Here is a 22,291-nt window from a genome sequence, read left to right as displayed (position 1 = left end):
GTACACCTAGAAAATGATTAAACGTGTATCACCTATCAGAGTGACTGATGAGATCACTCTGGCTGGTGGGGACCAGCCCAGATCCTCCAGCTGACCCAGGACCCCACAACCCCTCCAGTCCCAAGGGCTGAGAGGATCAATATCATAGTAAGCCATGCACCCTGGCTAAGGACCTTCAGCTACATGGTTATAGGTGGGTTTCTGATTTGTAGCTACTGGGGCAGTCAAGATTAATGGAAAACAAGGGTACTATAACCTGGGAGTGTTATATCTCAGAAGAATGAAACTGTGGTAGTTTTAAACCACACCTGCAAATCCCTAACATCCCTCCCATGAAGAGATGGTCTCCATATCCCCACCCCTCCCATGAAGAGATGGTGTCCAAGTCCCCTCCGCTAAGTGGGCTTGTGACTGCTTTGACCAATAGACTACAGCAGAAGTGTGATGCTGTGTGATTTCCAAAGCTGGGTCATAAAAAAAAACAGGCAGTTTCCACTTTGCTGACTGGAACCTGTGCTCTTGGAGAACTGAGCCTCTAGGTAAGAGGTTCCACTATCCTAAGACACCTCACGGAGAGACTATGCATACATGCTCTGGTTGACAATTCCAGCTAAGCCCACCCTTCAGACCCACACCAGATATGCAGGCAAAGAAGCTGCCTATGACTCCAGCCCTGTTTGTTCAAGTTTTCCCAGACACCATGGAGCAGACAAAGCCATTTCCACAAAACCCTATCTGAACTCCTGACCCACAGAATCCATGGCATAATAACATGGCTACTGTTTTATACCACTGGGCATTGAGACAGTTGTGCAGCAGTAGAAGCACCAGGACAAAATCAAAGCCCCGGCTAAGGATGCTGGGCTGACCCTAGTTCACAAGGATGACTCTCCACTGCATGTTACCACAAGAGATGAGGGTAGTGGGAGAAAAAAGACAGCTCACAGGAAAGCAGCTTCCTCAACCTCAGTCTTCCTGGCAGTGGCAAAGTTAGCATACCCTCAGCAGGTCAAACTTCTAGTGGTCTACAGCCTGCTCCTGCAGCCTTTGCGTGGACTTTGTAAGCACTCAACTCCCTGTATTAAATCCTTCTCTGCTGACAAGAGCCAGAGTAGCTTCTCATACCTGCAACTGAACCTACCTAATACAGAGCCCAAATACCCTGCTCACACTCCCAAAGCCAACTTGGTTTCTCTCCATTTCAGAGATTGGCTCTTAGCCTTTTCACTGATTATCTGTGAAATTTACCAGAATCCTTCTAGTAAGTTTCCTTTGCTTTGCCAAAATTGATTTCTGTTGTTTGCAACCAAAGAACTCCAATTGATACAAAATTTAAGCTGCTAATTAAGTGGATATCTTATCTAGTAGTCTCCCCTTATTCACAGTTTCACTTTTGATGGTTTCAGTAATCCGGGATCAACCATGGTCTGAAAACATTAAATGGGAAACTTCAGAAATAAACAATTCATAAGTTTCAAAAGACTTTCATTATAGTATATTATAATTGTTCTATTTTATTATTAGTTATGGTTAATCTCTTACAGTGCCTAATTAATGTATTAAACCTTATCATCCATATATATGTGTGTAGAAAAAACATAGAATATATAGGGTTCAGTATTATCCAAGGTTTCAGGCTCCCATGAAACGTCTTGGAACATATCTGCCTTGGATAAGAGCGGGACTACTGTGTTTAACCCCCTTTTTAAGAACCCACTTTTCAGATGAACAGTGTAGAAAAGAATAATTTTCATATGATTTGAAGATACAACCGTAAATGTTTTTAGTCTTTAGGGATAGCTTTTTTTGTGGATGAAAAATAATCTTCAGAATTTACTTTGGTATTTAAAGCTAATTATTACAGAAACAAATTCAAAGGCTTAGTTTTCCCTATGTTTTTAAGTTCAATTTAGACATAATATTCAATTTATAAATCTTTCAAATTTCACAATAATTTTAAGAAGATTTGTATAACTTAATTCCTTGGAATATTTTATCTGTATTTATAAACCCAACATAATAAATTCCCGTTTTAAAATAATTCAGTTGTCTAGCTAACTAACTTTCCCAAGTACTAAAGTGATTCTTACAAATCTACTAAATCAAGTTTATAAATACAATGATGAAGTTATTTTAAATGTGCCAATGCTATTTATAGACTAAGATTCTCTTGCAGTTTTCAGCTTAGAATTTAAATTGATTGCTTGGGACTGTAATTAGCCAAACTCTCCAAATACTTTTGGACACCTGATATGGTTTGGCTGTGCCCCCACCCAAATCTCATCTTGAATTCCCACATGTTGTGGGAGGGACCCAGTGGGAGATAATTAAATCAGGGGGACAAGTCTCTCTCGTGCTGTTCTCATTATAGTGAATAAGATTCATGAGATCTGATGGTTTTAAGAAGAGGAGTTTCCCTGCACAAGCTCGTCCTTTTTTTGCCTGCCACCATCCACATAAGATGTGATTTGCTCCTTCTTGCCTTCTGCCATGATTGTGAGGCTTCCCCAGCCGCGTGGAACTGTTAAGTCCATTAAACCTCTTTCTATAAATTACCTAGGCTCAGTTATGTCTTTAACAGCAGCATGAAAATGAACTAATAACACCACTTGGGTCCTACCTCACACCCTCACAGCCTACCTTTTGCCTTAATCACTCCTGTAGTAACCACAGGTGAGGCCAGACAGCACCTCTCAGCTTCAGTCTCTTGCTTTGTACCTGTGTTAATTCTCAGACATTCAGATGCCATGGCAAAGGGCTCCTTGGGAACTGCTCTACATTCATTCACACACACACACACACACACACACACACACACACACACACACACACACACACACACACACACACACACACACACACACACACACACACACAGAGAGAGAGAGAGAGAGAGAGAGACAGAAGGGAGGGAGGGGGGAGAGGGAGAGAGAGACAGAGAGAGAGAGAGAGAGAGAGTGACCCCAGAAGTGTACGGGATATGACACCCTGTAGGGGAAATCCAGTATGAGAATGAAGCCAGTGGATAAAGGCTCTCCTCTACCATTTTTCTGGCAGACAAACCTGAGGCTTATTCCACATGGTTCCTCAGAAGTGCCCAGAAGGATGAAGCATCAGTTGCCCGTAGCAATGACCAAGTCAATTATGCACCCAGTTTTATTGTTTTACTCCTGTTCCCTATATCCCTTATCAGATAAACTACCTGCCCCTGAGCTTCCTCTCAGCTCTGCTTTCCAAGGTGAATGCTAGCTAAGACAAATGCTAATGCACACAAATTATTCCCAGATTTTACACAATAGTCATACTAGGGGTTTGATTTGCTTCATAATCTCTGTTCTCAATTCTAAATCTCCCCAGGGTTAAAAGATTCACCCAGAGCTGCCATAACAAAGTACCACACCTGGGTGGCTTAAAACAACTGAAACGTATTATCTCAGAGTTCTAGGGGCTGAAAGTCTTAAATCAAGGTGTCAGCAGAGCCACGCTCCCTTGAGACTCTGGGTAGAATGCTTCCTTGCCCCGCCCTGGCTCTGGTGGTGGCCCACAATCCTTAGCGTCCCTTGGCTTGCAGCTGCGTCACTCCAGTCTCTGCCTCCATCTTCACATGGCTTTCTCCCTGTGTGCTTCTTCACATCAACTTCCTTCTGTGTATGCTGGCATCCAGATTTCCCATTTTTATAAGGATACCACAAGTACTGGATCGGGGCCCACCCGAATGACTTCATCTTAACTTTGTTCTCTGCAAGACTTTATTTCCAAATAAGGCCACATTCTGCAGTACTGGGGATGAGGACATCAGTGTATCTCTTTTCGGGGGGACGCATAACACCACAGTGCCCACTAAGGAAACAATTAAGTAATTCTAATCAATTAGAGGGATTTCAAGCAAATTTTCAGGTTTTCTGTCAGCTGGGCCATTTTGCAAATTGGCTAGAGATTTCGACAGGATTTGAGATCAGAAACTGTTAAAGGCCAGACACCATGGCTCACACCTACAATCCCAGTATCTTGGGAGGCTGAAGAGGGAGGATAGGATTACTTGAGCCCAAGAGTTGGAGACCAGCCTGGGTAAGATGGTAAGAGCCTGTCTCTACAAAAAATAAATAAATAAATAAATAAATAAAACTAGCTGGGCGCAGTAGCATGCCCCTGTAGTCCAAGCTACTCAGGAGGCTAGGTGGAAGGATTCCTTGAGCACAGGAGATCAAGGTTGCAGTGAGCTATGATTGCGCCACTGCACTTCAGCCTTGGGAACAAAGCAAGACTCCATCTCTTTAAAAAAAAAAAAAAAAAAAGTTGAAAGAAGGAAAAGAAAAGAAAAACTGTAACAGAGCCATCTTCCACAGTTACCACACCAATGGGAATCTAAGTTCATGCCTTCCAATGGAATTGTGGAAACAGATTAGAAACGATAAAATCATGAATTAGCTTTGGCTAGAAAATGTGGAGGAAAGCAGAGTTTCCAAGGCCCGGTTAGCAACTGCCCAGGAACAACCCTAAAAAAATGAGAGATTGTTGATACAGGTGCTTTGAAAAAATAAGTCCTGATGTAGCCATTAAATCTTATTAGGTAGAAAAGGAAAATAAAGTGCATATTTACACAACTGTGAACAAAAAACGTAAGCTAATTCTATCAACAGTCTGTATCTTGTCCTCAGAGTTGAAATCTCGTCTAGTTTGCTAGAAAGTCCAATGATCTTTGCTGTAATATTGAAAGTTTTATTTTTGTAGTTCCAAAGATTTTGGCTTATAATCTTAAGACTAATGTGTTTGTTTTATGTAAATACATTACAGAGGATGTTTATTGTAGAAAAAAGCGTTTGTTCACTTGAAGTTCTAAGCTACATTTGTCATAGGAAGTTGATTTTTCCCAACAATCTTGGTGACAAATTAATTCACTGTGACATCACTTGTCTGGCTCAAATTAACTCCTATAAAATGAACAAACTAGCTTTCTTAACATTAGGAACATAGATAAAGGAATATCTCTTCTTGCAATATGCATTTATAAGTAGTGCTAACAGATTAACCTTAAGTACATTTGAGAGATGATCCTGAATTCAGATCATTTGACAGATGATGAAGTTGCTTGAATTCAAGTTACATATTACCTCATTCCTAAGTCTAATGATTCTGTATCTAACCCAAAACCAGGATGGCAGACATTTGATGGGATGTGACTATCTATTTACTTGATGCTACTATGAATTATTTTCACGTACTCCCTGCAATCTGTGAATCCATTTAAATCCATCAAAATGAAATTTGCTTGGATTCCGCAGCTCTTCCTGGCTTTGTCTGGCTTAAAAGTCAGAACTTCCAAGGTCTTATGCATGACAGGAGAGAGGACAGCTTCATAAAGACATATGGGGTGGACAACCACTTTCACTGTTGCCATAAGAAATTTCCAGGTGAAAAATAAGCAATGAACAGAGAAGGCTGATCCTTCCAACGCATAGTTAAAACCCTTTAAAGAAAATCAGTGGATCTTTGGCAAACATTATACATTCTAGCCTTTTTCATATTAAGAGGAAAACATAAATTACATCCAAATAAGTGATAATAAATGCATCTGAAAGCTCCATGCTTCCAGAACACTTTGCACCAAAGGCTCCTCTCTGAGGTCTTGGGAAGCAACGAGGCAAAGAAGCTGCGTGTTAGATTCCGACTGAGTGGTGCAAATGACTGCTAAATTAGTGTGAATTATCTGGGCTGTTCCATCTGGCCATCCAACCAAAGTACTGCCTGTACTGCAGAACTACCAGAGAAGGCCTCCTGGCCTCTATTTTATTCTTCAACAACAAAATACAAAGTACCTCTTAGTTTCTGACATGAATCAAAACTAGTCAAAAGATCAAGCACAGGGGCCGGGCACAGTGGCTCACACCTGTAATCCCAGCAATTTAGGAGGCCAAGGTGGGCTGATCACTTGGGCTCGGGAGTTGAAGACCAGCCTGGAAAACATGGTGAGAGCCCATCTCTACAAAAAATACAAAAATCATCCAGGTGTGGTGGCACACAACTGTAGTCCCATCTACTTGGGAGGTTGAGGTGGGAGAATCGCTTGAGCCCAGGAGGCAGAGGTTGCAGTGAGCGAAGATCGCACCACTGCGCTCTAGTCTGGGTGACAGGGAAAGACCCTGTCTTAAAAAAAAAAAAAAAAAATCAAGCAGGGACAAAAAGTGGGCACTTCCAAGACACAGAAAAATCACAAAGAAATGCTAGGGCTAGATGGAGGAGGGGGGAACTGAGCTATAAACTGGTCAATGAAGATGAATAACCTGTCTTGATTTCTTTGAGACAAGGCAGGGTCTAAAGGAACAAATGGATACAGATGAAAGCACAGGGAGGTGAAGGGGAGCTGTTGCTTCTCCCTGGGGTCTTTCTGTTCCCCCCAGCTCAGTCATTTGCCTCATCTTTTCCCGTCCTGCCTTGCCAGTGCTTGCAGCCCACAGCCCCTCCCTGCAAGGGCTATCTGGAGGCAAAGAGGGTGGATTGGGAGTTCTCTGTGGCTTGGGAGTGGGAACCATATTCTTCTGGCATAGACTATCTACCAATCTAGTTGGTTGTGGAAGCTTCTCAGAGCACCTGGGCTTCATCTCCTGAACCAACCAGAGGTCCTCCAGGACTTTCAAGTCAGGTAGCACTCAACTCCCAATAGGGGAGTACAGCTCTCAGGCTACCCATGGTACCCTACTCCCAACCCTTCCCACTTCTGGTGGCAGCTCTGGACCCAACAGAACTGCCCCCTCCCTATCACATCCTAATTCTGTTGCTTCTGGCACATCTAAAATTTCCTTCTGCTCTCTCTTGGATCTGCTACTGATAGTCAGACATGGGCTCAAGGCTGCTATGATCTGAATGTTTTATCCCCTCTAACTCATATGTTGAAATCTAATCCCCAAGGTGATATTAAAAGGATCAGCCTTTGGGAGGTGATTAGGTCATGAGAGCTCTGTCCTCACGAGTGGGATTAATGCCCTGAATAAAAGAAGTCCGAGGGAGGGGTGTGTGTGTGTGTGTGTGTGTGTGTGTGTGTGTGTGTGTTACCTCTTCTACCATGTCTACCATGTGAGGACACAGTAGAAGGTGCCAAATATGAAGAACAAGACCCTCACAAGACACTGAATCTGCTTGCACCTTGATCTTGGACTTCTTAGACGCCAGAACTCTAAGCAATCAATTCCTATTGTTTATAAATTACTCAGTCTAAGGTATTTTGTTAGAGAAGCCTAAATGAACTTAGAGAAAGGCTAATGCATTATCTGCTTTCAGGACTCATTCAAGTTACTTGCTAGACATTGTAAGAGTTACAATCTTTCAGGCATTCTTTTTTTTTTTTTTTTTTTTTTTTGAGATGGAGTCTCGCTCTGTCGCCCAGGCTAGAGTACAATGGCATGATCTTGGCTCACTGCAACCTCCATCTCCCAGGTTTAAGCAATTCCCCTGCCTCAGCCACCCCAGTAGCTGGGATTATAGGCACGCACCACCACTCTTGGCTAATTTTTGTAATTTTAATAGAGATGGGGTTTAACCATGTTGGCCAGGCTGGTCTCGAACTCCCGACCTCAAGTGATCTGCCCACCTTGGCCTCCCAAAGCACTGGGATTATAGGTGTGAGCCTCTGCACCTGACCTTTTCATGCATTCTTTACAAGAGTTTCACTATCACAGCCACTGTTCTGCTATCTAGGTTAACTCGCACATCCCTGTGACCCACAAATGCCAGAACAGGGCACTATTAAATGACATTAAGTTCATCTCTCAGTTTCAATTCTGCCCAACAAATGTAATCCCTAAGGAATCTCATTCTGTTCAAGGGACATCTCAACTTTCTGAAATAGGAGAATAGGTTTCCATCCCCTTCACCTTGGGAAATACTACCAAAAGTCATATCCCTGTGAATCACAACTTAACCGCTCACTCAGGCAGGAGTGTGAAGGAGGTCTTCCTGTCTTTTTCCTATCTGAGCCCCTGGATCCCTTCTTGTGACCGGCACTTAGTGAATTGGAAAATAACCATAACAGCAACAGCACCACTAATCACCAGTCAACCCCTAGGACAACTATGAAGGGGGTAGATGTGCACAAGGGAGCCTAGGTGACAACGATGGGCCACTTGACTAACACAGTCACAGCATCCTATAATAAAAATCACTATAAATTCACAGAACTACAAGTAATAATAATTATAGCTAACATATACTGTACATCTACTGTCTAATACTGCTCCAGTGATTTTTCTTGGTTTAACTTTAGACATCATCTACTGACTTCTTATCACTGACATAAAAATTGAGGTCTTATCCCACATCCCTTTCTGCTCCTTACATCCTAATGAAGCTATGACTTTGAATTAAGTTTATATTTAGAATCTGGGCCGGGCCTGGTGGCTCACACCTGTAATCCCAGCACTTTGGGAGGCCAAGGCAGATGGATCACCTGAGGTCAGGAGCTCAAGGGCAGCCTGGCCAACATGGCAAAACCCTGTCTCTACTAAAAATACAAAAACTAGCCACATGTGGTGGCACACGCCTGTAGTCCCAGCTACTCGGGGGGCTGAGGCAGGAGAATCACTTGAACCTGGCAGGCAGAGGTTGCTGTGAGCCAAGATTATGCCACTGTACTCTAGCCTGGGCCACAGAGTGAGACTCATTAAAAAAAAAAAAAAAGACAACACATTTGAATCTATTACTCTACGTTTATTATTGAGCTAAGTAATGTTCTCTGATTACATTTCCTTTCTTATAGTTTGTTTTTCCTGGAGTTAATAATTGTCTTTTTTTATTCCAATCATTTTCTTAAACTTATGGTTTTAAGACTTCCCACAACCTCCAACAGCTCTGTAAAATATCTTTCAATCAAAACTTATATGCTGTCAACCTGTCAAGTCTTCTGTCAGTTCCATTTTCCCGTTGAGTTTCCCCCACAGAGCTCCCTATTCTCTGGTCCACTCAGAACCAACATTCCTGACTCCCCAGACCTACTTTACTCTTGTCACTCACACCTTCACCCTTCTTCTCTCCCTGGAGCTAGATCCCAGGTTTACTGGATCACATCTGCTTTGTTATACTTGCTAATTTTGATGAACTTCCTCCAAGAGCCTCCTGAGAGAGTGTGTGGAGGTGTATCAGGATAGAATGGTTTATGCTTCAGTAGCACACAACCTCAAGAACTTAGCAACTTTAATACTAAAGGTTTATTTCTCACTCCATGACATAATCATTGGGGATTACCAGCTGGAAGCAATGTTCCACATCTCCTCACTACAGAATCTAAGCTACCCAAAGAGTCATTATCACAAGCATTGTAGCTCACTGAGACAGACTAAAGGAAACAGCATAGTGAAGCTTCCACCTGGAGGAATCCCACGTCATTTCTGCTTATATTTGATATGGCCACACCAAGTCAAAGAGGAAAAAGGAGAATGGAAATACTTGTTGAATAGCACTAATGACTACTGCAGGAGATTAATTTTTAAAAATATTTTTCATGGCCAGGTGCAGTGGCTCATGCCTGTAATCCCAGCACTTTGGGAGACAGAGGTGGGCAGATCACTTGAGGTCAGGAGTTCGAGACCAGCCTGGCCAACATGGTGAAACCCCATCTCTACTAAAAATACAAAAATAAGCCAGGCATGGTGACACACACCTGTAATCCCAGCTACTTGGGAGGCTGAGGCACAAGAATCGCTTGAACCCAGGAAGTGGAGGTTGCAGTGAGCTGAGATTGCACCACTGGGTGACAGAGCAAGACTCCGTCTCAAAAAAAAAAAAAGTCATATCTAAAATGTCTTGATTGTGTTTCATACTCAATTAACAATGTCTGGGAATAGAATTCAAGATTAGAAACAATTTTCTCCCAGAATTTTGAACAGAAAGTGTCCCATGTCCCTTAGCTTCCAATGTTGCTGTTGGGAAGCCTCATCATACGAGGCTCTTTCCTGAGGCTTTGTATCTGACCTCTTCTCCCTGTTGTTGTTGTTATTCCCGTATTTTTTCTCTTTCTCTCTTTGATAGATTTTAGGATTACATTTTTATTTCTGCTGTTATAAAATTTCACAATGACATGCCTTGATATGGATTTTTTTCCCCATTTATTGTGCTAGGTATTTTTAATCTGACACTTATGTACTTCCTTTCTGGTCAATATTCATGTACCAGTTGATAAGTTCCTCCTTAGTGTTTTCTCTTTTGTTGCTCTCTAGAGTGGCAATTAGATGTCAGGCTCCTGGAATAGTAATTTATTTTATCTCTACTTTCCTATTGTTCTTTTTGGGGTTATTCCTTCTAGGACATTTTTCAACTTTATCATCCCATCACTTTACATATGCACATAGTTTAATTTTTATTTCCATGAGCTTTTCCTTAACTGATTCTTCCTGCCATGTTGCATTCCACACCCCTCTCTTTTCATTCTGGCTCCTCACCCTCTGCTGTGTCTTGGTATGTGACCCTACGACAATGTCATGGCTCTCTATAGTGTCCCTAGGGATTTGGGTACCTGGATGTTGGTTAAACTCCCCATTCCACCCTGCCCCAGCCCCAGCTCTTCCTGGTTAGGATGAAGTTCCAGCCTAACTTCTCACATCTCCTATTTTTCAACCTTTTAAGTTGTTCCACATTCAAGAAAATTGGAGTCAGAGGCACACTCAGCCAAAATTCACAATAACTGTAAGGAGAACAGACAGAGGTAAAACAAAAAACAAAAACAAACCAAAAAAAAAAAAAAACCCTAATTCTTTAAAATGCACATTTCTTTTTTATTGCCTGTCTTGAAAAAATTTAATGTTCCTGACTGTAAATTGAATCATACAAGCATTTATTTAATATCCAGCCCAGTTTTGTGTACTGAGGATACAGCAATAAAAAAAAATACAGAAAGTCCCTGCTCTTCATTCTAACGAGGAGAGACAGATAATAAGCAAAATGTAATGTGCAGGAGGTGACAAACACTAGACAAAAATAAAGAAGGCTGTCGGGCCATCAGTGCTGGCAACTGGAAATGGGAAATGCTGCATTTTTTAAGACAGTCTTTCTGATCCATTCTCTGCTTAATTGTCAGCTGTATGCTGAGTCCCTCCCTACATTAGTTTGTTCTCACACTGATACAAAGAACTACTTTAGACTGGGTAATTTATGAAGAAAATAGGTTTAATTGACTCACAGTTCCACAGCTGTACAGGAATCATGGTTGGGAGGCCTCAGGAAACTTACGATCATGGCACAAGGCACATCTTCATATGGCAGCAGGAGAGAGAGAAAGCAAAGAGGGAAGTGTCACACACTTTTAAACCATCAGATCTTGTGAGAACTCACTCACTATCATGGGAACAGCAAGGGGAAAATCTGCCCCCATGATCCAATCACCTCCCACCAGGTCCCTTCCCCAACACTGGGAATAACAATTCACCATGAGATTTGGGTAGGGACACAGAGCCAAACCATGTCATTCCACACCAACCCCTCCCAAATCTCACATCCTTCTCACATTTCAAAACACAATCATGTCTTCCCAATAGTCCCCCAAAGTGTTAACTCAATCCAGCATTAACTCAAATGTCTGGGTCCGAAGTCTCATCTGAGACATGGCTCAAGTTCCTTTCACCTACAACCATGTAAAATCAAAAAAATTAGTTACATCCAAAATACAACAGAGGTACAGGCATCAGGTAAATGCTCCCATTCCAAGTGGGAGAAATTGGCCAAAACACAGGGACTACAGGTCCCATGAAAGTCCAAAACCCAGCAGGGCAGTCATGAAATCTTAAAGCTACAAAATGATCTCACCTTTATTCCAGTTCCCAACAAGTTCCACATCTCCATCTGAGACCACCTCAACCTGGACTTCATTGTCCATATCACTAACAGTATTTTCAACAGGTCTCTAGGAAGTTCTGAATTTTCCCACCTCTTTCTGTCTTCTTCTGAGCCCTCCAAACTCTTCCAACCTCTGTCCATTACCCAATTCCAAAGCTTCTTCTACATTTCTAAGTATCTTTATAGCAATGCCCCCACTTCTTTGGTACCAATTTTCTGTATTAGTTCATTCTCACACTACTATAAGGAACTACCTAAGACTGGGTAACTTATGAAAAAAGGAGTTTTAATTGACTCACAGTTCCACAGACTATACAGGAAGCATGGTTGGGAGGCCTCAGGAAACTCACAGTATGCTCATGTGAGAAGAACAGGATAATGACAATTCAAACTCCAGTTTGAGAAAGGGAGAGTGGGAAACCGCACGTGGCAGTCATTGGAATAGAAATAGCAGGAACTCCTGCTATGGTTTGACTGTGCCCCCAAAATTCATGTGTTGGAAACTTAATCACCAATGTAGCAGTTATAGAAGATGAAGCTTTGAAGCTTTTTGAAAGGTGTTTAAGTCATGAGGACTCTGTCTTCATGAATGGATTAACGCAGCTATAAAAAGGGCTTGCAAGAGTAGGTTTGCTCTCTTCTGTTCTTCTGCCATGCAAGGACACAAAGTTCATCCCTTTTTGCCCTTCTGGTTTCTATTATGTGACAGTGCAGCAAGAAGGTCCTCACTAGATACCAAATGCCAGCACCTTGATCTTAGACTTCTCAGCCTCCAGAACTCCAGGTTTAACATTCCATTCTCTGTAAGCAACTTAAAGATTGACCTAGGAATTATCTGCCAACTCCGTAATATTTTTTGGCAATAAAGTTTCCTTTAAATTTTGTAGGCTTCAGGGGCCAAAGCACACACTTTCCAGTGATCCCACTACTGGGTATTTATCCAAAGGGAAGGAAATCAGTACATCAAAGGAATACCTGCATCCCCATGTTTATTGACACACTATTCACAATACCAAAGACATAGAATCAACCTGTCTATCAATGGATGAATGAATAAAGAAAATGTAGAATATATTCACAATGGAATGCTATTCAGCCATAAAAGGAACTAAATTCTGTCATTTGCAGTGATAAATGGATGAAACTGGAGGTCATATATTAACTGAAATAACCTGAGCACAGAAAGACAATTGCATGTTCTCACTCATATGCAAGAATTAAACAAGTTGATTTCATGGAGATAGAGAGTAGAATGATACACATCAGAGGCTGAGAAGGGTATCTGTGTGCATATGGGTGGGAGTGTAAGGGAGGATGGAAAGCGGTTGGTCGATGGGTACAAACATACAGTAAGATTGAAGGAACAAGTTGTAATGTTTAATAGCAGAGTAGGGTGACTATAGTTAACAAAAATGTACTGTATATTTCAAAACAGCTAGCAGAGAGGACTTGAAATATCCCCAATACACAGAAATGATAAATACTCGAGGTGATGGATATCTGAAATACCCTCACTTGATCACTACACATTCCTATGCAAAAATATCACATGTACCCCATAAATATGTACAAATATTATGTATCAATAAAAAAGGAATAGGCTTTGAAACTATTCCTACTAAATCTGATGTACCAGTAACTCAAACCCAGAATTCTTTACTAGTTTTAATCTTGTGATCTAGCACTATTCCTGGTAATTTGTTTTCTAGCAGTTTACCTTAGCCTTGGTGTTCTGTCCACCTCGGTAGCCCTCAGTTTCATGGCATTCCACTTTTGAATAATGCATACTTGTAAGCTGGGGTGACCAGGCTAGGAAGTGATTCTTACTGAGACAGCCAGGTGTGAGCGGGTCCCTGGAGAAACTCCAACCAGCCTGCCCACTGAGGTAGAGCCTCAGGAAGTTCCCACCCTTTGCGTCGGGGAGGAGCCTGGCCCCTCCTCTTCCTGTGTGGAACTTGGGATTCAAACGGCCTGACGGGAGGCGCTTTAGTGGAGGGACTCTGGCCTTGCAAGAGTCCCTGTTTCCCCACTTTTTCACTTTTTACCCAGTAAAACCCTGTTTTACTCACCCTTTAAGCCATCTACGAGCCTGAATTTTCGTGGCCACGGGATGGACAAGAACCTCCCCCGTCTTTAGCTGAACTAAGGAGAATTCTGCAACATTTTTGGTGTGCAACGTGTGGGCTCGAGAAGCAGTGACTGAAGTTGGGACTCAAAACCTCTCACTCTTGCTTCCACGCCTTTTCATCCTCGGACTTCTGAGGGTAGGGGAAACCACGCCTCCACCCCCACCGCCCCCCACACGCATTGCTCCTGGACTTTTTCACGGCCTTTTCCTTCCTTTTTCAGGACCCACCAGGGAGCTCACCATGGCTCCCCTCTCCCTGCCGGGGCTGGGATGCATGGCCCAAGGGTCCCGCACAGCTGGCTGTCTGGTTCCCAGCAACATGCATCGTTCCCCTTCCCTGGCCAAGGGCTTTAACAATATCGGACAGTAATTAAGCTTAAACTTGTCTCCCGGCGGGGCGCGGTGGCTCATGCCTGTAATCCCAGCACTTTGGGAGGCTGAGGCGGGCGGATCACGAGGTCAGGCGATGGAGACCATCCTGGCTAACCAGTGAAACCCTGTCTCTACTAAAAATACAAAAAAAATTAGCCGGGCGTGGGGGCAGGTGCCTGTAATCCCAGCTACTCAGGAGGCTGAGGCAGGAGAATAGCGTGAACCCGGGAGGCGGAGCTTGCAGTGATCCGAGATCGCTCCAGCCTGGGCGACAGAGACAGACTCTGTCTCAAAAAACAAAAACAAAACAAAACAAACTTGTGTCCCAGGTGGAGGAACCACTTGCATAAGAATAAGACGTTCTTCCCCAGGCATTAAACTTTTTCTTTTCTTTCCCCTTCTCTACAGTCAGCAAGTTAACTTTAAAATTTTTTTTTTCTTTTAGAAGATGTTTTACTAGGCTAGGCAACCCCCCAGCCCCCTACCGCCCCCCTCCCCCAACTATCACTGTATTATCTGCAAAGTTTTGGCTGTGAAATCAAGCCTCCATCTTGTTTTCTATCCTGAGGGCATAGCTGGTAACCACTTCGCAGCTTTGTTTAGCAGTCCTGCCTGAAGGGATGAGCCCTCTCAGGTTCGATAGCTGCATGTTTTCCTATCCCTGTCTCTTAAAGGCCCCCAGCCAGTGACTGGGTTCTTTTATGAATGTGTGTACTGTGTGTGATGTCTGTAAAAAGAGCTCTAATTAATTTGACATAAAGAAGCACAAGCACTTGGATCAAATACTTTTCTTAAGGCAAGGTAAAAGCTGTAGTACCTTTCAGTTCAGGTGACTTTAACCTTTAAGAAATAAAAACAGCCCTAAAGACTATTGGTAAAATGCAGGTCAGATGCAAGGTTTGTTAAGTATTTTGAGGTTACAAACTGCTTTTTGGGTTTTGAGAACTATTTGACTTGCCAGCTTCACAACTGGTAAGGCCTAGGGACATAAGGAACTAACCACCCTTTAACTAAGAAGGCAAACCTTGGCTGCAGTTAGCACACAATTAAAGCGACTTACCAAGTTTTACGTTAAAGTTAAAAATTAGGAGGTGAAAGGGTGACTCTGTAGGCTCAGACTGTGCAACGCCACACCGGTTGCAGTCAAGAGATCTTTATTGGAGGAGTCCGAGGGAGAACCGAAGCGGAAGAAGAAAGAGAGTGAGGGCTCTGCAGCCTCCGTCTTTTATGCCTAGAGACGTTACGTGGGGGTCGCTGGTTGGCTGAGGGGCTGGGTCTAGGCTGAGGCGGAAAGGCATGACCTCTGATTGGCTCCTTTTGGCAGGCCTGTGTTGGGGAGGGAGAAGAACCCGGAACCAGCGCCATTAGGGTGCTCCTGTTACCTAACAGGAGGGATTACCATTATAACATGTAATTGTGGACTACTGGAAATAGATTTAGAATCAAGGGGTATAAAAACAATAAAATGTGGTTTTTGTTTTGTTTTGTTTTTTGGAAAAGGTTATGACAAGGCATGGAAATATAAACTTTGGCCTAGGGCTAAAAGATTGTTTTGAGTTAGATAGGAAAAGCTGAAGGTTCAAAGAAGTGGTGGAAGAATTGTGGAAATTAATCTTGGAGAAGAGGTTCTCTGTGTGAAAATATTGACTAAATTCAAAAAGGGTATTATATGATTTTTCTGTAAATTGAGCATTGAAATAAAAGCATAACAAAGTTTTCCTAAGGCGCTAATCTGCTCTTTGGCAAAATAAATAACTTACGGTAATCTGGAATTCTATTTCATAATATCAAGTGTTTTAAACCTTAAACATTTAACAGCCTTCCCAAAATCAAACTTCAGTTTTAAAATTGTCTTCCCTGGCACCTAGCTTTTCAGATACTTCAGAGGGTGCCTGAAGTGTCCAGAAAAGAGAGGTAAATAGGATTATTTGACCTGTTTAGGTACACAGGATTGCCAAAATGATGCTCAATCTTCTTTAGTTTATATCTTGGTGAATAATGCTAATATGTGTTCCAAAATTGTATGAGATTGCTAAAATTCTAATGTCAGAGTATATGCTATCAATTATAACTAAGATTGTTATGTTACGTTATTGTAAACCACAGAAGATGACCACACTTCTTTGTCATTTGTGTTTGTAACTGTAACTACCCTGGACATTTTGCTATTCACAGACAGTTGTTGTCTTGTTTTTATCCTTTTCAAAAGGTAGTTCATAATAAGCTGTAGGACTTTGACAGGTGCTCTTAAATACAGGCTTCTGATAATTGGATATTGTGACTTTGGAATATAGGAAAATGTACAGGACTCATGAGCTGAAATGCTCATGAATATCAAGCAAAACAAGCGTTAACTAAATGGACTGAACTCAGGAAGCTGAAGCAAACTTTTTGACTTTTGCTTGGAATATTGTTGATCCTTGTTTTGTTTTTCAGAGTCAAGGAAACTTATTTTGAGCTATTTACAGCCTTTAATAATTAAGCATTTTGATCCTATGATCAAAATTTGGAGCGTGTTTGTTGCTCTCTGCCTGATTCCTCCAGAACTTAGAACCTATCTTTGAGTATTCTTAACCTATGGAAATATAGGTGTTTGCATCAGTGCAATAAGAATTTGTTTTTCTTTTACAAAAGGACAGAACTGGAGAAACTGGTTATTTTACTAAGGCTTTTACTGGAAGGGTATGCTTCCCTTTAAGGAGTTAAGCTCGAATTGCAGAGCCAATAAAAGCCGCATGGGGAAACTGGCCTCATACCCTCATCTTCACAGTCCCTGTACAGGGTGCCTGACCTGTGGCCAGTAAAGAATGTCACTTTCTAACAGGTCTAGGAGCTCCAAGTTTATCTTGGGACCTTAACAGGAGAGAATCACCCAACTCACAGATATTTGAGGATACAAACCCCTGGCTGGGCTCAGCTTTAAAAGATCTTATCTGAGATTCCTTGGGGAACAGAGTTCCATCAAAGTCGCTCCAAAGGCCTATGTAGAAATAATTATTCTTGCTGTACTTTATGCAAATAATCAGGCCAAGTATAAGACTAAAATCTATTTTGGAAACCACTCAGTCCGATCATAATTTGTTTTTTTTTTTAAACAAACATGAAGACCAAAGAGGGAGAAATCATGTTCCAGAGCTTATCAAACTTATTATCTGTCATTAAATTCTAAACTCATTAGCTGTGTTTAAGGTTTTTCCTACATTTTAGACTGACCCCACTTGTTCTTGTGAACCTACCAGCAATCTCTGGTTGCAGCTCAGAAAGAACAAGAGGGATGGGTAATGTAAAAATCTGGATCAATATTCTAGTTCTTAGCAATTATCCTGCAACTCCTGCCAGGTGGGAATAAATAGGATCACTTGGAGGTTCCTTTTTGGGAAAGTAAGACCAAGGGAACTAACCAAAGCCAAGTACCATGCACCCAAATCCTAGCAAACATAACTATAGCTACCAGTCATCCGGGTGTGTCGCAAGACATCCTTTCCTCTCCCTTGTTGGAGGAGGACTCAGTTCCACAGTTCCACCTTGGCATTTGGCTTATGATAAGGAGCCTATGCAACCCCTGCCGAGATACATTTTTGTCCCAGACTCAATTCCAAGCTTCAGGTCAAAGCCCTAGGAAAAAAAACTGGATCTGAGGGATCCAGAGACAAATAACAGAAGAGGTTAAAAGGTACAGTGCAGGTGAGCATGGCTGATTCCTGCCGATTAAGCCAACCCCAAGCTTCCTGTTTCATGGATAAAGGCCACATTAATATCCATAGCATAAATGAGTTCTAGGGAACTCCAAGGCTACTGACATGACAGTAGGGGGGATAGAGGCTTAGGTGAGAGTGGATAACTCCTATTCTCTAGGCCTTCCCTGCTTCATGGGTACAAACCATTTTGGCATTCATGGCGGGACCTGCCAAGGTCACTGGGACTCGGAGATGCAAGGATGGAAGAGGGAAAGAGGACGCTCTTTCCTCTCTCCCTCATGTACCCCAGATATCTGCTAGGAAGAGAAGGGAATCAGGGATGCCTGCTTCCCTCTTTCTAGATGGGTAGCCATTCATCTTTAGTCTGTACCCCTTTCAAATGCATCCTGAACCCTTGGGACTCCTTTAAAAAACACCTTCTTTTTCCTTTCTTCTCTTCACCGATAGGTAATTGTGTTTCCGTGCTATGGAACACTCCCCTCAGATGCATCCTCCAACGAAGTTGGAAGAAAGGAAATATTTACAACCCAGAGGAGCCAAATGAAAATACAATTTGTGTGCTAATCAGATTGACACAAGGTCTCAAGAAAGATGATTTAATTATGTTCTATTCAAAAGACATCTTTCTTTGTATTTTCCTGCAGCTCAAAGCAAAAAGATAAGAACTCTTGCTTGCTTCATTCCAGAACCATTGTTTACCCATGTAATATATAAGATCTAATATTTGTGTAAATGTCAGAATTTGTAAAACATAATTTAGATAATTGTGGAAAATCAAAATGTGGCTTGTGCAGAGGATAGTGTATTCATTTTCTATTGCTGCGTAGCAAATTACTACAAATTTAGCAGCTTAAAACATCGTCCATCATTTCACAATTTCTGGAGTGCAGTGGCAGGAGTCCAGGCATAGCTTAACTAGTCCTCTGCTTAGGGACAGAAGGCTGCACCCGGTGTGTTAGCCAGGCTGCATCCTCTTCTAGAGGCTTGAGTGGGAAAGAATCTGCTTCCAAGCTCATTCTTGTTGCTGGCAGAATTCATTTCCTTGGACTCTGTGACTGAAGTCCCAGGGTTTTTGTGTGCTATCTGCTGGAGGCCACCATCAGATCCTAGAGGTCCCCTGCAGTTCGACTACCCACTGTTCTTTTCTTCTATGACATGGGCACTTACTTCATCAAGCCAGCAATAAGAGTCTCTCTAACACCTTTGTCATATTCTGTTGGCTAAAAGCAAGTCACATGCTCTGCCCACATACAAGAGAAGTGCACATTAGATTGAAAGACTGGACCAGCAGGAGTTAGGAAAACCAGACTTGAATCACAGACTTTCTAGCTGTATGTTCTTGAGCAAGGAGCTGAACTTCTAACCTCAGTTTACCTATGTATGAAATGGGCTAAATGTCATATTTTAATTAGCATGTTTTCAACTGCAGGCAAATGACCAATTAAAAGTAATAATGAGAAATTTATTTTATTTCTTTCTTTTCTTTTTTTTTGTTTGAGATGGAGTCTCGCTCTGTCACCCAGGCTGGAGTGCAGTGGCATGATCTCAGCTCACTGCAACCTCCGCCTCCTGGTTTCAAGCAATTCTCCTGCCTCAGCTTCCCCAGTAGCTGAGACTACAGGCACCCGCCACCACACCTGGCTAATTTTTGTATTTTTAGTATAGACGGGGTTTCACCATATTGGTCAGGCTGGTCTTGAACTCCTGACCTCAGGTGATCCACCCGCCTTGGCCTCCCAAAGTGTTGGGATTACAGGTGTGAGCCACCATGCTCACTGAGAAATTTATTTTCCTACAACAAGAAGTCTGGAGATAGGACAGTTTCAGGGACAGTTAATCCAAATCTTCAACATCTTTAAAAACAATTTTACTGTTGTTTTGTTTTGTTTAATTCTGCTCACCTCAAGGTGCTGGATTTTGTTCTCCACTTTGTGCCTTCATAGTTGCAAGATGGGATGGATAAAGCAGTTCTCAGCACTATACTTTCAAGTAAACAACATTCAAAGACAGCAAAAGGGAACAGTGGCACAGAAAAAGTACTTGCTCTCTCTTTTTTTTTTTGGCTGAAGAGGTTTAAATTTTTTTTTAAAGAGTTTTATGTTTACAGAAGAATTGAACAGAAAATACAGAGAATTCCCATTCACTTCCTTCTTTCCCCTTTCAGTTCCCCTATTATTAATATCTTGCATTGGTGTGATACATCTGTTACAGTTGATGAACTAATATTGATACACTATTATTAAACTCCACAGTTTACATTAGGGTTCACACTTTGGTTTGTACAGTTCTGTGGTTTTGACAAATGTATAATGGCATCTATCCATCATTACTGTATCATACAGAACAGCTTCACTGCCCTAAAAATTATTTGTACTCTACAAGTTTACCTGTTTTTCTGTCTTTGCTAGCCCCCAGCAACCACTGATCTTTCTGTCTCCATAGTTTTGACTGTGGAGACAGAAACATTATTTTCCAGAGTGTTATATACTTAGAATAATATAGTATGTGGCTTTTCAGGTTGGCTTCTTCCACTTAGCAATATGCATTTAAGATTCCTCCATATCTTTTCGTGGCATCACAGCTCATTTTTAAATTACTAAATAATATTTCATTGAATGATGTACTGTAGTTTGTTTTTCCATTCATATATATTAGGGATATTTTGGTTGTTTCTAAATTTTGGCAATTATGAATAAAACTGCTATAAATATTTGTGTTAAGGTTTTTGTATAGGCCTGAGTTTTCAACTCATTTGGGTAAATACCTAGGAGTATGATTGCTGGGTCATATGGTAAAACTATGTTAGCTATATAAGAACCTGCTAAATTGTCTTCCAAAGTAGCTGCACTATTTTGCATTGTCACCAACAGTGAAGAAGAGTTCCTGTGGCTCCACATCTTCACCAGCATTTGGTGTTGTCAGTGTTTTGGATTTCAGCCATCCTAATAGGTGTGTAGTGATACCTTATTTTTTTAATTTGCAATTCCCTAATGACATATGAGGTGGTGGTTGGAGCCTGGGATTTCTGAAACTACGATTATGGAAAGTGGAGTTATTGGTGATAAGGTAAAGGAAGTGCCAATGAAAGTGGGTGGCTGTCATGGGGTGGGGGAAATGTTACTGGAGGAGGGGAGGCTTAAGAATTGAGAGGCAAACAAAGACCAGTTAAAAGTAAGAAACAGGCTGGGTGTGGTGGCTCACAACTGTAATCCCAGCACTTTTGGAGGCTGAGGCTGGCGGATCATGAGGTCAGGAATTCGAGACCAGCCAGACCAACATAGTGAAACCCCATCTCTATTAAAAGTACAAAAATTATCTGGGCCTAGTGGTAGGCTCCTGTAATCCCAGCTACTCAGGAGGCTGAGGCAGGAGAATCGCTTGAACCCGGGAGGCAGAGGTTGCAGTAAGCCGAGATCACGCCACTGCACTCCAGCCTGGGCAACAGAGCAAGACAGTCTCAACAACAACAACAAAAAAGTAAGAAACAGTGAGAAATTTATTTTCTTAAAAAAGTTCAGATTATCAAAGAACAAAATTTCCACGAATTGAGTTTGAAAGATCTAGTTGGCTTTTATTAGACCTCATCTCTACAAAAAAAAAAATCCAAAAATTATCCATGTATGGTGGTGTATGCCTACAGTCCTAGCTACTTGGGAGACTGAGGCAGGAGGATGGCTTGAGCCTGGGAGGCAGAGGTTGCAGACAGCCGAGATCATGCCATGGCACTCTAGCCTGGGTGATAAAGCCAGATTTTGTCTCACAAAAACAAAAATGTAAAACTTTGTTGCATCAAAAGATACTATCATGAAAGTGAAAAGACAGACCACAGAATGAGAGAAAATATTTAAAAATCTGATAAAAGTCTAGTGTTGGGAACATATAAGGCACTGTTACAATTCAATAACAAAAAGACAACCCAATAGTTTAAATGAGAAAAGGACGTGAATAGATATTTTTCTAAAGAAGATATACAAACAGCCAACAAGCACATAAAAGGATGCTCAATATCATTAGTCATTAGGAAAATGCAAATCAAAATCATAATTAAATACCGCCTCACACTGACTAGAATGGACATAATTTTTTTAATGGAACATACATGTTTGTGAGGATGTGGAGAAGTTGGAACACTTGTACATTGCTGGCAGGAATGAAAAATAGTGAACCACTGTGGCAAACAGTTTGGTGGTTCAACATAGACTTACGATATGCCCTGGCAATTCTACTCCTAGATATATACCCAAAAGACTTGAAAGCAGGGACTCAAACAGATACG

Source organism: Hylobates moloch, unplaced genomic scaffold (genome assembly GCF_009828535.3).
Source record: "Hylobates moloch isolate HMO894 unplaced genomic scaffold, HMol_V3 SCAFFOLD_5, whole genome shotgun sequence".
Lineage (NCBI taxonomy): Eukaryota > Metazoa > Chordata > Mammalia > Primates > Hylobatidae > Hylobates > Hylobates moloch.
This window is presented reverse-complemented; position numbering follows the sequence as displayed.